At 46.0% G+C, this 13,218-nt stretch overlaps 1 protein-coding gene across 1 annotated transcript in view; it reads right to left on the bottom strand.

Annotated features, from left to right (window-relative positions):
- Positions 1 to 210: 210 nt before the first annotated feature.
- Positions 211 to 13,218, bottom strand: part of CHRM3 (cholinergic receptor muscarinic 3) — a 469,951-nt gene continuing 456,943 nt past the window's right edge. Inside the window, exon 5 of the transcript XR_012509987.1 lies at positions 211 to 12,519. The gene's annotated coding sequence lies outside the window, so the exon portion shown is untranslated. The remainder of the gene's footprint in view (positions 12,520 to 13,218) is intronic.

Genomic DNA, 13,218 nt, shown 5'->3' with positions numbered 1-13,218 from the left:
GAGGAAAAAGTTTATATTCACAAACTTGGTAATTATCAAAAATACTCTTCATTTACACCTGAATTATATTAATAGGCAAATGAATAGTATCAAGATATATCTCCTTTCACTAATCTAGTTAAATTCTCAAAATCCAACCCTCAGAGTACCATCCGAACTGCCTTCTTTATGGTGGACAAAAATATGTGACTTGGTAGGATAGACATAAACAAAACACAAACACTCCTTTATTCCTGCACCACAGAAAAGTTTATTAACTTCAAACAGCTTTCCTTTTATTAAAATAGTTTGCTTTTCCATTTGCTGGTAAAGTAGGTAAGGAGTCAGATTTTTGAAACATTAACATAACACTTTGAAAGTCATTACGTCTTGTTCTAGGAATATAATGTCTTTTGACTTAAGCAGCAAAATAACACAGAATCAAACAGAAAATTCTGTACTTCACTGAATCTTAGGTCATCAGTTGTGAGAACATTATTTTGTGCACCAAGGAGAAAGAAGAGCTCCTCCAATTCTACTATTACCTAATGCTTATTTTTATTTAAAGAAAATTTTTATTTTAGAACATTTTTAGGTTTACAGAAGCCAGTGATTTTTATTAATATTGTCATTAATATTGTCATTGTACATTTAATGACAGAGCTCTTGGAGAATTTAGATGTGGATTTTTAAATATGTGTTTTTCACATGTATACATAAAAGAATACAAGCAAAATAAATTGTTTCAGGAATTTCCAAAGATTCTTGGTGTTCAGTCAGTGTTTCTGAATCAAGGTCCTTAATGTCCATTGTTTTGTTTTGCTTTGTTTCTGTACAGCCTTTGATGCTGCAGCTCTTGAAAGTGTGCCCCCATGTGACTGCTGGAACTTTCTCCCTGGTTTATACTCGTTCTGCAAGTTGGACAGCCGGCCCTTTCTTGATTAGCAGGTGTCAGAATGATTTGAGACAGCAAGAACACTTACTGCTTTCTCTAATGGGCCTTCCATGGTTTTGCTGACTCAGAGTTCGAGCAGTGGTCTTTGTCCAGCTAGCTCTTCAGTAGTAACAACCAAGGTCACATAGTCACTGGAAATGTCCCAATCTTAACTGCGCAACCGTGTTTTTATGATGCCATCCATTTCAGCTTTGTGTGAAACTTCAGAAAGCATGTGAATCATAGACTGAATGCGGCATGTTAATTCCTCTCTCAGCACACAAACAGCCCTTCCCCCACCCCTTCCTCCAACTGGGTGCGGGGATTAAAATAATGCAACATACTTAGGGTTTTATTATTCTTATTTTATTGTCAGAGAAAGAAGTGGCTTAAATAAAAGGGTTCCACACATTTTGAATCATAGCATTTTTATACCATACAGAAAAAAAAAAACCAAAAAAAAAAAAAAAAAAAACCCCCACAAAAAACCCCCACTGTTCTGAACTAGACTATTGACCTAAAGTGAATAGTGTGTCAGGTCCTCCTCCATCAAAGATGGGTTTATTCAGGATCAGCAGAGAACTGGCTCAGGGTCTGCAGCCACGGTGAGCCCTGTGCAGTTCCCACACAGCAAGGGAAGGAGAGGCCCTTGCAGGGGGAAGGAAGTCGGGAGGGCTGAGCAAACAAAAACCCACGGCTTTTCAATGGCCGAGTTCCTGCCAGGAAGGAGGAGTCTTTCTGTCTCCTGTTGGGCTCTGACGTTACAGCAGGGTGTGAAAACCCACCCCTCCTGGTTTCCAGGCTTCATTTACTTGAGGTTTCTGTTTGTTAACTTTGCACAGTATATTTTGCCATTCTTCCTCTTTACCATGTCTTGTTAGGTCAAAGCCAGCACCAGGGGCAGCCAGGGCCCGCAAGGCAAGTGGCAGAGACCCAGAAAGATCAGTGCAAGGCCTGGGAGTGTGATCAGCAAGGGAGCCGACAGCTCAGCAAGCCTACAGATAAGCTACCAGGAGAGGCCAGGAGACACAGCAGAGGTCAGACAGACAACCCTGCAAAGGGTCCGGAGCCAGACAGAAGTTGGCCAACCGAAGATCAGAGGCTGGACAGAGGTACAGGCAAGGGTTAAGGGGACAATCTGGGGACTCCCTGGCTGACACTCATTCAAATGTCCCTGAAAGCCTGGACTCATAGAAACCATGCCCAGGGCAGAACCCATTTCAGTCCTGTGGCTCAGCCACCTGCACATCTCAAAACCACTTGCACTGAGCATTCGTGCGCAACAGAGTCCACTACTAGGCCTCCTCGTCAGTCTCAAAAGTGGATTATGCTGGCTGTGAACACGACCAAAGGCGCACAGGGGACACGGAGAACAAGAGAGAGGAAATGAAGAAGACTCACTAACAAAGGACGCCCGGTAACTTCATGGAAGAGGCGCTAAAGCCTTTAGACAGACGAATATCTGAATTCTAGATCAGTCATTTCGTAGATGTTGATCCTAGGTGAGCAACTTTTCTGAGACCTGATTTCCCTTTTGCAGATGAACTCTCTGGTAAGATTATAGGAGGAATAAATGGGGCACAAATATGTGAGCAGAGTGCCTTGCCCACAGCAAGCATTCAGCGAAATGGCCTCTGTCCTATGTCACTAATTCAAGTATATCACTGAATTTTTGAGGGTTCTTTTGGGAAAAACTGGGACTTACTGCTAAAAACATACTTAGAAGGATTTGAGAAACTCATATGGCCCTTCAAACACAATGGATGTTATTTGAAGTAACAGGAAAATCTATGTACATTCATATTATTAGTCCATTAGAGAACAGCTGTGGAACCTAGAATTTTTAACCCCATGTCTATATATGCCATTGAGATAGGCATTTATGCCCTTTTTAAACAGGCTAGTAAGACCCCATCCCATCCTCTCCAAAAGTCCTCTTTCACAGCCATATGCTGGCATGCCTTGGATTCCACTTCCAGAAATCAATTTCATAGGCATTTCTTTTGAAGTGCAAGCATCTGTCCATCTCAGGGAGGATTAGCGCTTCTGGTAAGCAGAAGAAGGGCCCCCAAAGATGTCCACGTACTAATTCCCAGAGCCTGTGACTATGTTCTCTTACAAGCCAAAAGGGACCCAACAGGAGTGGTTAAGCTAAGGACCTTAAAATGGAGAGATTATTGTGGATTATCTGTGTGGCCCAATTTAATTATGAGTCCTTATAAGTGGAAGAGGGAAGCAGAGAATCCTCCTCAGAGAAGCAGATGTCATGACAGAAGCAGAAATTCAACGATGAGTTTGCAGACTTTAAAGAGGGAAGGGGCCATGAGTCAAGGAATGCAGGCAGCCTCTAGAAGCTAGAAAGACAGTCCAGAAGGGACACAGCCCCGCCAACACCTGGATTTCTGATCCAGTGGTACTCGTTTTAAACTGCGACCTACAGAACGGTAAGGGTAAATTAGCATTCCTGTAAGCAGCTAAGTTTGTGATGATTTGGTGTAACAGAAACAGAAACTAACACACCATTCATATCTTGTTGTGGATGAAATTAGTAGATGTTTTCTTCAAGGTCAGTGCACGTCTGCAACAAGGAAGATCTGGGGCCGGGGGAGGCACAAATAACAGCACTGTTTAAAGTAAGATCTGGCATGAGAGAGGTGACTGAGGAGCTTTCAGAAGAACTCTGCATTTCCCGGGTGTGGGGGGACGTTCAGAGAGTCTGAGGCCGCTGTGGACCTGGAGGAGTGCCCGGGGCTCAGAGTCCCTGGGCCAAGAGAGAGGACCGCCGGGGGCTTCCCTCTCTGCATCCCCTCTACCTCGCAAACCACCGGGAGCCTCTGCCTGACAGGAGGCAGAACGCTGTTGAGCTAGACAGGAGCAAGGCTTGTGAAACAGGAAAACAAGCACAAGAACAGCAACATCTGGCTACAAGCTGAAGAAGAGATGCAGATCTCAGGGAGCGCGGCTCTGGGGGCCCCGTGAAGACTCAGACATGATTCTGGTTGAGAGCACCCAGCTCAGCTGAGGGCCACAGCCAGACAGACCATGACGGCCTGGGGCATACACTTCAGAGAAACTCCATGGGGGGCGGGGCAGTATTTCTGGGGACTCAGAGACAGATGTCCTTCGGTAGAAGCCGAGGGGGTGAGGTGGTTAGACTTCTCAAGAACATTTTTCTCTTCCAGGTGCTTGTTGATTGCTTTTGAAAGTTATGGCTCTACAGACTTGTTTTTCTATTACACGTTGATTAAAAGTCTCCTTAAAAGCCCAGAAGTGTTTTGCCTCTCTATTCTCTTTGCATCAGCCCTTTCCTTGAAGGTGTACTTAGAGAAGGCTCTAGTTCTTTGTGCAAGATCTGGCCGGGAGTGGGCTTGAGATGGTGGTGGTGATAGAGAAAGTAATAGATTGAAAGAAGCAAAGAGCACGGCGCCCTCTTCTCTCAGAAGCATGACCTCCTACACCGTGTATGTAAAGCACGACTGAGTCCAACCATGTAATAGTGGTCTTGTTCCCGGATCCGCTCTCATCCTCAGCGCAGTGAGACACACACTTCTTTTCTGTCAGCTTCCCTCTTCCTTCATGGGCTCCTACCTCCTGGCTCACTTCCACTCTGAGATTGCGTCAAAGGGTAGAATTAGGCTGTGCAATTATGGTCAAGTTGCTCACCGGGTCTTAGAGAATGAAGCCGTGGGTGTCACCACAGCCTTTTGTTGGCTGTGCATGATGGGCACTGGGGCTGGACAGGTGTATCTGCGGGCTCGGTGGGGGTGTGAGCTGCAGATGGGAAAAGACAGAGCTGACATTTACTGGGATCACTCACTCCTTCTCATCTCATGATGCCCTTGAACATGAACTATGAGGAGTGGCTGAGGTCATCAGGGAGCTTTAAGTGAGGAACAAGAGCTGTGTGGTAAATGAGAGTTGTCTTCCTACACTGCGGAACTTGTTTTATGGATGAGGGAGTTTAATGTTCTGTCTTCTATTGCTCTGCTTTTTTTTTTTTTTTCTTGCGGATACAAAAGAAGTTTTGAAAGCTCTCTACCTCTTGCATATTTTAAATTTGTCTGTAAACAATTTGGTCAGAAGTCAAACAATTCAAAGGATGCAATTTCCTGCATATGCCATATTACCTCTGCTCATTCAACACACATTTTAACAAAAACTAGTGCCGATTTTTTCATTCACCTGATGGAAAATGTACATCATATAATCCAACTGGGAAGCCGGCCCTCAGTGTCAAACTAATCAACCAAACTGCACTTACTTTACATTAGGAAAAAACCTGACCTAATTTTCCAATTCAAGTAATTGTGTTAATACGTGTTCTTATGACATCTTCTTCGCCTTTGAATTCTCACTCATGAATAGCTTAATGGATGGATGGATGGACAGATGGATGGACAGACAGGTAGGTAGATGATGGATACATACAGTGACAGAGGCACAGAGCTTTAGCATCAGTCTGTTCCCTGGATGAAATAAAGCACTGTCTTCTTCTGCATTTCTTACTGATGCTGTTTCCTTTTCTGACACAGGACAGTCTCTTAGGAACCGTGCATTTTGAAAGTATTGTCCAGATTTTTTGCGCACAGGAGTGCCATTTGGGGTGGGTGAGAGTTCCATCGTGCAGACTGGGAGACAGGGAGGTATAAAGGAGAAAAGAGTCTTTTCAAGCACAGAGAAGGAATATCGATGGTAGCTGAGGAAATAGAAAATGACTTCCTAAACTGACCATACTCTGATACTCCCCGGGAAGTTCTCATATATCCCCATTGGTATTTGCACCCCAGTTTGAAGACCAATGCCCTAGAATTGGAGGCTAGAAGAAATGGATAAAGTGTAACATAACAATTAAAATTCTCTGAACACAAATTGGTCTGCTTTATTTAATGAGTTTCCCATCTTTGGAATTATTTATGTAGAATCTCGGTGACCAGTTGCCAAGAATGCTGTAGAAGGAGGGACCCCTGCGAATTTAGTCCCTGTTGAGTATAAATTTGGCTGGAGAATCCTTAAAGGGTCCCTTCCAACTCAAGGATCTGTGGTATTCTAGCCAGGCAGGGTTACTCAAACTTTGGAGTGCACTAAGACCTAAATCTAATTTTTGAATCCAAAAGAAAAAAGGAATCTGTTGTATCTTAATGAATAGTGAGTATTTATTTTATTTTTATTTTTATTTTTATTTATCTCTGTATCTCTGACTTCACACATGGATTCTACCTTCTGAAGTCACCTACTGTTTGCCAGCTATTAGCTAACACAATGATACTTAGTTTTCTTACCAGGAGACAAATTTATTTCCTTCTTGTCAAAGCAGGAAGGTCTTACATCAGGTTAGAAAGCCTGTATGAAGTTAATATACTTGGTGTCAATGAGATGAGACTTACTTCTGGGTAACCGGACACATAGGGCAGGAAGAAAAGGGTTAGGGGACTGTGTGCAGGGTTAGTAGAGCAGAGAGTCTCATGTTCTAACTCAGTTTTCCCTCCTCGATAAGGAAAGCTGACGTTAGGCATGTACTATTGGTGTCTCATACAATCAAAAGGAGGGAAATAGAATTTCAACAAGTGTTTTCTGGGGGTTGTGAGCAGGTCCCTGGGAAGCGGGTTCCTGAAGCAGACTGGAGTGCGGGCTGATGGCGGGAGCTGGGCAGTGGGTACAGAGCATCAGGTGGCTCGTCCTGTCCCTGCTGCTCGGAACAACTGAAGCTTTGTCCCTGATTCCACGGAAAGCTGGGAATGGTCTTCCACAACAGTGTCTGGGAGAAGATGAGCCTCCAGCCCAGGGGCAAAGGACTGGCCTTTCCTGTTGTTCTGAAGTTAACTTCAGAGATGGCCTTTCGTGTGAAATCCCGGTTAAAGGAGCTCACCGCAGGGGGGCGGGTAGCACTGGTCCTCCTTCAGCGTCTCTGTTAATTACGAACCTCCTCTAACTGAATCTGAGCCTCTACTGATCCTTTTCTTCAGGTTCACTCACATTTATTGAAGTTTAGTCAGTTTGCAATGTTGTGTCCGTTTCTGGTGTTTCCGTCACGTCTCAGTCATGCATACACATACATGGATTCCTCTTCATATTCTGTTTCACCGTAGGTTACTGCAAGACGCTGAATACAGTTCCCTGTGCTGTGCAGCAGGACCTTGTTGTTTACTTAGTTTTGTGAGGCTCTCCTTGTACTTCTGATTGGCAGAGACACTGACACGCTCAGTCGGTATTCTGTGAGGTTTGTTCCGTACAGAGATGCAGTTTTCGCTGCATTTGTGGGAGAGGGTGAGCACCACATCCGTCTGCTCCACTGTCTTGGCAAGCGCCACGGGTCTTTTCACTTCAAGCTAACCCAGATAACATCACAATATAGTCGACTATTTCTAAAGATACTTACCCCCTGCTCTAGGCATCATTTGAAGACGTCAGGTTTCTAAATGGTGAATTCTAGGTGCCAGTGTGGTTGGTGTGTGGGGGGGTTTGTGTTACTTAAAGATCCATGGGCCAAAATCTCAAAGAAAGAAGTAATTATTGAAAATTCATGGGGACTATGAAACTAAATTTCATCTGGCGAGCTATAAATATGCCACAACCACCACTTTGAACTGTTTTCATAGCTTCCAAAGCAGCTGCCTGTAGCAGAGAGACAAATCCTTTATTTGTTGTTCCTATGAATCACCTGCTGGGGAGGATGGTTTGAGAGGCTTGGTGGTAGTCACGAGAAGAGCAAGGCCGGGTGAAGTCAGGTCTGCACACAGCCTACACGGCTCCTGGGAACAGTCTCCTCCCGATCCAAGAAGTAACGGCGCTTAAAGCTCAACTCCATGTTTCTTACGGAAAAGAGCAACCGGCAATATGAATTAAGAGCAAGTGTGATAGAGACATGATTTACAAGCAAGATATTATGGGAGACATGCCACTTAGAGAATTCACAGCGTTATCACGAGCTTGTATTTAAAATGCCCCCACTCCATGGTAGGGTCTGGGATGAAGAGAAGCTCAAGGAAGTGATGCCTGACGCGATCATTTTTCTGATTACCAAGTAAAAGTAAGGTACCTACAAAAAGATGACAGAAACGGAAGTGAGCGTTATTTAAAGTCAACGTGACAGAACATGATTCTTGGTTTTGACTTTCAGTAGGAAAACATCTGATGGTTTCAAAAGAAACAAGTAAGAATTCTTAAAAAAAAAAAAAGAAAAAAAAGGCGGGGGAAGCAAGAGATAAGCATTTCTTTTCAAAAGAGGAAAGTAAAACTCCCTGCAACGTACTGTAAAAAACTAAGCAACAGAAGCTCAGTGGACCAGAGCTGGGAGACCAGCAGGGAGCCCTCACACCCTGCTTTGGGAGCAGAGCCGACAGCACGCCGACAGACCCTTCCTTCCTGGCAGGGGTGCACCCAACGCAAAGCCACGGACTCTCTGTTTACTCAGCCCTCTGGACTTCCATCCCCCGTAAGAGCCTCTCCTGCCTTTGCTGTGCAGGGACTGCGTGGGGCTCACCACTGCTGCAGACCCTGAACCAATTCTCTGCTGGTCCCGTACAAACCCATCTTTGCTGGACAAATAACTGGCGGTCTCTTCATTTTAGGTCAACAGTATATATCCAGAGATAAATATTTTTCTTCACATGCAGTCTTAAAATAAGGATTACATGTGCAGATACAGTTAATACATTCACAGTCCTCAACACAGGGCATTAAGTGTCCCGGGCTATGACAGCAGCAATGTTCATGGTTGAAGAACGTTCGAGTGCATAAGAAAAAGAGAGATTCGGGGGGTGGGGGAGGGTACAGCTCAGTGGTAAAGCATGTGCTTAGCATGCACAAGGTCCTGGGTTCAATACCCAGTACCTCCATTAAATAAATAAATTAGCCAAATTATCCCACCCACCTCAAAATCTAAAAAAAATTAGAAAAATACAAGCGAGAAGTCAATGCAAATAACGGTCTGCTTCACAATTACCTCTGCAGTGCCCCCCACGCCTTTACACAAGAAAAAACTGTTGCTGCATCATTGATCTTTGACTACAAAGAAAGCCAACCACATTCTTTGTTTACTTATAGTTTTATTTCCTTATTTCACCATTAAACTTAGGAAATAATATCACCACAAAGTTGCAGGCATCATTTTATAGTACAGACAATTGACTTATTTTTAGGAGAAGGAATAAAAATGGCACATGACATACCTAAAATGACTACCGAGGAAGTGCTGGACACTAGGAAGTAAAAAAGGTAAAATCCAGTGCCGTGAGAAAGACAGGGACACCGTTTCAGATGCAACTATGATACATGCCTTTTGCTTACAAAGCAAGTATACAGCCATCTCTTTGGACAGTGGTTTCTACACCCTCGTGAATCCGAAGGATGTGAGCATCACTCAACATTTCATAGACGTTTTCCAGAAAGCTTTCTGCCAAGAAAAGCCAATGTGCTGACTCACCAACTTGGAAGCCAATTTGAATTTAGTTGCCCCTCAAACCTGCACCAAACTTAGAGACAGTTCCCGTGTGTTTGGGAAAAAAAGGGGGGGGGTGCGTTGCTCAGAATGTGCCTTCTCTTAGCTCTAAGCACGAGCCCTGGAGGGGTTTCTCTGGGGTGATGTATGCAGGAGGCTGGAGCCCCAGCTGGGTGTGAGGAAGGGATGGAAGAGAGGGCTTTTGCCGAATGCTTGCACAGCAGAATGGGTTCTCTCCTAACTTCCACACCAAGCAAAGCTACGTGCGTGGCTGTTTTAGGCCCAACTAACAGAACTTCACCTGTACCAACAGAAGCCTTCTGTTTCAGGACGCTCTGGGCTCCCCCACTACTTCTCTTGCTAGGACAACCAGGTGGAGTTGACCATGCTCGGTAAAACGCTTCCAAATTCCAGGGATAAAGGAAAGTTGATTCTTTCCCTTCCTGTCCTCTTAATTATATTTACTACTTCAAATCCATTAAAATATTTTCCTTGTTGCTTAGTCACATTTTATCAGGAAACCATCCTAGTAATGAACCACTTTTCCTTTAATCTCCTTTCCCAGCTCAATGACCCCTGGGTACAGCAGAAACCTGGGGCACTGACATGCACACAATTCTTGGAAATATTTGCCATATGAATTACAAGGAGCTGGTTAACACTGAACAATGTTTACTGTCTACTGGTTGACAGACAAGGTGCTGGCCACAGGCACCAATCATCAGGGAGATCACAGGACATGATAAAATTAGTTTGGGGTGTGCTATGTAACTTGCAGAATTAGTACCTATTTTGGACGGCAAGAAAGAGTAAGAAGAGATGTCTGTATTCCGGGCATAAGCTTTCAGGTTGAAGGCGGGGTTATCTGGGTGTGGGAAGTGCTATGAACATGTCTTTGCAGCTGAGACCACGGCCTCCTGTTCCATGTGCCTCTCGTGTGGGATCTGTGTGCAGCTCAGACAAGAACCACCTTGGATCTGGGTGACTATCTGGAATGTCCCCCCCAGGCCAAGAGTGGCAGGGTCAGAGCTCTGCCAAGTCTCCATAGTTCTACCAGAACGTGCATGGTCCTGACATCACACTAAAGGACGCGGGCATCCGCTTCCACACGTCCGGCGCACCGTCCATCTCTGTGCCCGAAGCTGTGAATGTAGCGCGTGTCCAACTAAACAGCAGTACAAATACTTGCCCATTTTGGAGCCTGCTGACAAAACACGATGCAGTTACAACTTATGCTGAGTACAGTCACCTTATGAGTTTGTTTTTCTTCATTCACTTGTATTGTCTCAACTTGGGCCTCCTTTCTCAGGCTGTGACACTGAAGCCAGAAAGAGAAAACGGGCTTCCCGGTTCTAACGAGCCCTGGGTGACCGCCACTTAGGTCTGGAGCACTGACTCACATGGCACTGATCCTGGTAGAGGCTGAATCCCTAGAAACCTGCGTCACGAAAGCACAAGGAGGGGCAGCGGCACTGAAGTCCGCAGAGGGAAGGGGCCACGCTGCCCTGGGGCCTCGGACAGCCTCGCGTCTGCACCGCTGCCCCTCGCTGTCGCCCACTGCGCATGAGGAAAGGTTGCGGGAGTGGCTGGGTGAAGGAGGGGTGACTGTCTGGGGAGCTGTATTCTGTGCAGTTTCAGTCCATTCTGAGAGAGAGCACTGAAAAGCCCAACAAACAGCTACCCAACAGCTCCGCTTGTAAGGTGGTCAGGCCACCAGTGGTCATCCTGGACTGAAGTGAAATTTAAAATTCCAGGTTTACCAACAAAACAGATGGAACTTGTCCACGTGCACACGGGGGGCTGACGGGGAGGGCCGGGGTGACTTCTGAGTCTTCAGCCACTGCGGCTTCTCATGCTCGCGCTTCCCTGCCTGTTCGCCTTCTTCCAGAGTCTAACACGGTGACACGTGAAAGGGGGAACAGAGATGGAACACGCTTGGAGAGTCAGGGCTAGTCTGAAGTCAAGGATGATCAGGATGACACGGTGAACCAGCTGGAAGACCACAGGGAGGGGACGGACCAAAGAGAACAGAGCCCAGCGGGGCACAGGATGAGAACGTGTGTGTGCGCCTGTGTCTGTGCTGGGGGGTGGTTCTTCACCTGTGCTTTACTCAGGTTTGATTAGTTCACTCTTTCCATTAAAGCACCCAATCCTGAGAGCCTGGCAAACTTCATTCACATGGAATGAAATGGGTTGATTCCCGTTTGGCGGATGAAGACATTTTGATCTAGAAATGCTGAGTACCTTTTTCAATGACAAGCACTTTGAGAAACACACGTCTGGTGACAAACACTTCACTACACCTTTGGTCACACTTTTCAATTCTCCATGTTCAAAAGAATCTGTTTTCTTATTTTCCTTTTCTGAGAACGACCTAAGAGTTGGACACACATTTCTATGAACGGAGTTGGTAGAGTGTATTTACAAGCAGCTTTCGTTCATGAGGGATTTGAATCCAATCTGACAATTAAACCCACCTTGGGCTTCTTTCTCTCCTTCCATCGTAGAAGGACAAGGGTGAGATGACGGCGTTTAAGCAGGATTGTTACGAACCTTCACAGTTCTGCCGAAACTCAGGGTTTCCTCCATTTCTAAAATTAATTCTCTATTTTTAAAACATAGGAAATGGCCTTTTGAGAGGGAGGCAAAATAGGAGTTTCAGAGAGAATGGGGAGGCTGGAATCAGCACTCACGGATTTATTAGCGCCGGGGCACGAGCAAACACAGACGGACCCGCTCCACAGGCAGCGCGCGTTAGCACACGGATGACGTGACATTCTGTAGTTTGCTATGTAAGTTAGAAGATTGTTTTTTCTCATTCTTTGCTGGAATGTGGGCCCAAACCCATTCTTGCATTCATGCTGATGTGCCCTTTCCCCCGTCACGTGAGCTCAAACACACTGGTGGAGGGTCGCTTTGACGGGTTCCCGTCAGGTTTCACTAGGGGTAACGAGCCGTTACGCTGAAGTCACTGTTGACTTCTGAACGAGGCACCTCCCGACACCCACAGAGTGACTTTCCTCCCTTCTTAGCCACAAGGAAGCTTGATACACCCTGCTCACTGCTCAGGTGGACCTTGAAGAGTCATCTGGGGCCACCACTGCTGAAGACTGAAGGGTGACATTTATCGGCGTTAGAGAGACACTTGGTGAAGTCTGCGTAAATACACCTTCATAGAAACAGAACACAAAGTTAAATAGTTCAAAACAGACACCACTGAGTACACGTCCACTGCTGTTAAGCTCTGCTGTGAACACCAGCTCACACTGAACACAGAAGCAACTTGCACCCCGGCTCGGGGCTCACAGCACAAGACCCTGGACAAAGGGAGGCTCTGCCCTCCGCTCCCGCCCCCAACCGCCCACTCCCCACACAGCCCCAGTGAAAGGAAAGCAGGAGCACCCCCTGCCTCGTACAGCAGCAGCAGAGGTCGGTGACAGCACCCCCACCCCCAAGAGAACATTCAGCGTTCGGTCAATTCAGAAGCAAATACAAAAATCACTTTTGAGTAACGTCAGGAAATCAATGGGAGGCAAGGCTTCTCAAAGTGTAATGCTTTCTTGAGAGGACACGTGACTTCCTCAACCCCACCTGTTACCCAGGTGGAGGTCGCAGAGCGCACACCGGGAAGCCCTGGCCACCGCTAAGCAGCAAAGGTGTGAGCCCTTACTTCACAGGAAGATGCCGGGCTGCGAGAAGCTGAACCCCGTCCTTCTTGGCCCCTAAGCGTCTCTCTTGCTTTGTGTTACGCGATGCTTGCGTAACCCTGAAACGTGACACGGTTACTGAGTTTCAGGCTGTTTAGCTAGCAGTTTTGTGTGCGACCTTCAGATGTGGACAAGCAAATTCCAGCATGTGGGTGCAGTTC

Source organism: Camelus bactrianus, chromosome 11 (genome assembly GCF_048773025.1).
Source record: "Camelus bactrianus isolate YW-2024 breed Bactrian camel chromosome 11, ASM4877302v1, whole genome shotgun sequence".
Taxonomy (NCBI): Eukaryota; Metazoa; Chordata; class Mammalia; order Artiodactyla; family Camelidae; genus Camelus; species Camelus bactrianus.
The sequence above is the reverse complement of the archived record's forward strand: the minus strand, read 5'-3'. Positions and strand labels throughout refer to the sequence as shown.